The sequence below is a fragment of the Octopus bimaculoides genome, chromosome 20 (assembly GCF_001194135.2).
Source record: "Octopus bimaculoides isolate UCB-OBI-ISO-001 chromosome 20, ASM119413v2, whole genome shotgun sequence".
NCBI classification, from domain to species: domain Eukaryota; kingdom Metazoa; phylum Mollusca; class Cephalopoda; order Octopoda; family Octopodidae; genus Octopus; species Octopus bimaculoides.
In genome coordinates this window covers 19145454-19148327 of record NC_069000.1, presented here as the reverse complement: position 1 = coordinate 19148327, position 2874 = coordinate 19145454, and the positions used below count along the sequence as shown (strand labels likewise).

The following is a 2874-nucleotide window of genomic DNA, read 5'->3' as shown; positions in this document are numbered from 1 at the left end:
TATATATATATATATATATATAAATTCATAAGAATGGTACATTTGTATTAATACATTTGTATTGAAATATTTTTCATTATATATATATATATATATATATTTGCACGCACACACGCACGCACATACACAAGCAAACATACAATAGTCTGGTGTTTCACTTTATTTTGTTTCCTTATTTATTTCTGAATAATGCATATTTCTGAATGTAATTTTGTAGAAATATGTTTTCGGGAAAGTGCAAATGACGGTTGTGATGATTGAATTAAAAAGGGAATTTTAGTTTACTCTTACTCAGAAACAAACACCCAAGTAATTTGCTCATGAATATCGCACGTAAAAATTCTTTGATATGTGCACATATATATACGTATTATTATTATTAGTAGTAGTAGTAATAGTAGTAGTAGTAGTAGTAGTAGTAAACACTAGAAGTTACAGAGGGACTCTGGGGATAAGATTTTCGTGCCTTGGCACTTATAAAGTGCACGAAAATTTCGGCCTTTAAGTCACTCTGTAACTCCTACCAATTATTAATAACGTATGTGTATGTGTGTGTGTGTGTGTGTATATATATATATATATATATATATATATGTATATATACACATATATGTATTTGTGTATAAATATATAATACGTTAGTGTACATATATATATATGTGTGTGTGTGTGTACCTACATATACATATATATATATATGTGTGTGTGTGTTTGTATATGTAGGTACACATGAAGACACACTCACACGCACGCTCACACACACAGACACACACAAATGCATTGTTGATAATGGTTTTGGAAAAAAGGTAGAGGTAGGATTTTTACCCCTACCCAACCTTTTCGATATATTTCAATTTTGATTTCGTTTTGAAAAATGTGTAACATAAATTCAAAGGAATTTTCGAAAAACTGACAGAACTGAACTATTTTAAGGGAAAGGGTGAATGTTGTTCCCCACTACCAATAATTTTTTGTTACTTTTCCTGTTTTTTTTTTTGTATCTTCGATACTTAAAACACACACAAAAATTACATTTTCTTGGCGCACGACATAACTGATTATTCTTTAGGAATGCCTATGTATATATATATATATATATATATGTCTATAAGTATAATATATATATATAGTAGTATAGACACACACATATTGGCTTCATATTTTGGTACAAGACCAGCAATTTCGGGGGAGGGTTAAATCGATTACATCGACCCTAGTATTCAACTGGTACTTATTTTATCGACTCCGAAAGGTAAAGTCGACCTCGGTGGTATTTGAACTCAGAACGTAAAGACGGACGAAATGCCACAAAGCATTTTGCCTGTCGTGCTAACGGTTCTTATTTCTTTATTGCCCACAAGGGGCTAAACATAGAGGGAACAAACAAGGACAGACGAACGGATTAAGTCGATTACATCGACCCCAGTGCGTAACTGGTACTCAATTTATCGACCCCCAAAGTCGACCTCGGCGGAATTTGAACTCAGAACGTAACTGCAGACGAAATACCGCTAAGCATTTCGCCCGGCGTGCTAACGGTTCTGCCAGCCGGCCGCCGTCACACATATACATTGATATAGCTTCATGTATGTATATTCATATAATTAACGAAATTCTTGGCCCTTGTCTCGCATCGTAACTTCAGCGAATTGAATGCTTACATGCATACATACATACATGTATCTATGTATATGTATACTTACATATATATATATATATCTTAATATATATACAAGTATATGTATATGTAGGTGTGTGTGTATATATATATGTGTATGTATGTATGTATATGCATACACTTAATCGGTAAGAAATTAGAAATATGACGCGCACAAAATTCGGTCCTTAAAATCACTTTCGTAACTTGCTTTCGATTAAAGAGTAGAAAAGTAAGGAGGGGCAAAATTGGTAACTGGGGTAAAATGAGTAATTTCTGATATCTCGTTATTTTCTCCCTACTACCCGTTTGAAACATTGCAAGTACTGCATTGTCATTTTGTACTGTTGCTTTGGGAGTAAAAATTGGTTAGCATAGATGTTGTTGAAGTTGAGGTTTTTGAAACAGTCTGGTTGTGATAGGTACTTTTTTTTTTCAAGAAATTTTTCCTCAACTTTGACCGGATTGCAATTGAGTTTGTCAATAGAATATGTGGTTAATTTTTGATGTCCAACAAACAATGTTGTTTTCTCTGCTGAATTCCAACTCAATTTTTCTCGTCTAATTTAATAATTTTCAATTTTCAAAAATTGATGTATAAGCTGGGGCAAAATGAGTAATGAATAATTTCAATAATTTCTTCGCTTTAACTAACATATATCGTGAAGAGAGCCTCTCCAGCAGATTGTGAAAAAACTATAGGGAATATTTTATGTTAAGTTTTCTTTGATTTAGTTAAGTTTCGTTTTCGTATCATTTGCCATTTTTCCATGATCTTTTATTATTCAGAAGCGTAACAAAAATATAAAATATATATTTTAAATTTTCGTTACGCTTCTGAATTTTCTTTTGTCCAAGGATAGATCTCAAGTGTAAATGTAGAGAATTGAAGGGACAAATTTACCTTATCCTGTCTTACTCATTTTGCTCCAGCTAAATTTCTCTTTTATGTACTCTGATAGAACGAAGATAATTTTCTGAAATAGTGTTCAGATTATGTTATAGTATTTTTAATGTATTTAGAGAAGATCATTTGCTTCGCTGATACAGTTTTTGTAAAGTAGCGAACATTTGTAAAAAATATTTTTTTCTCTCAACGCGGTAAATGCAGTAAATCTTACTCGTTGTGCCCCACCTTCAATTATTTTTTTACAGTTTTACCAAATTTAGATGTGTGTATATATATATATATATATATATATATATATATATATATA

At 31.6% G+C, this 2874-nt stretch overlaps 2 long non-coding RNA genes across 6 annotated transcripts in view; one reads left to right on the top strand and one right to left on the bottom strand.

Moving 5' to 3' along the window:
• The window catches only part of LOC106868233 (uncharacterized), a 274184-nt gene that overhangs the window by 1104 nt on the left and 270206 nt on the right, over nucleotides 1-2874 (top strand). The gene's annotated exons all lie outside the window — the stretch shown is intronic.
• LOC106871231 (uncharacterized) overlaps nucleotides 1-2874 on the bottom strand; it is a 45610-nt gene that overhangs the window by 39307 nt on the left and 3429 nt on the right. The window lies entirely within an intron of this gene.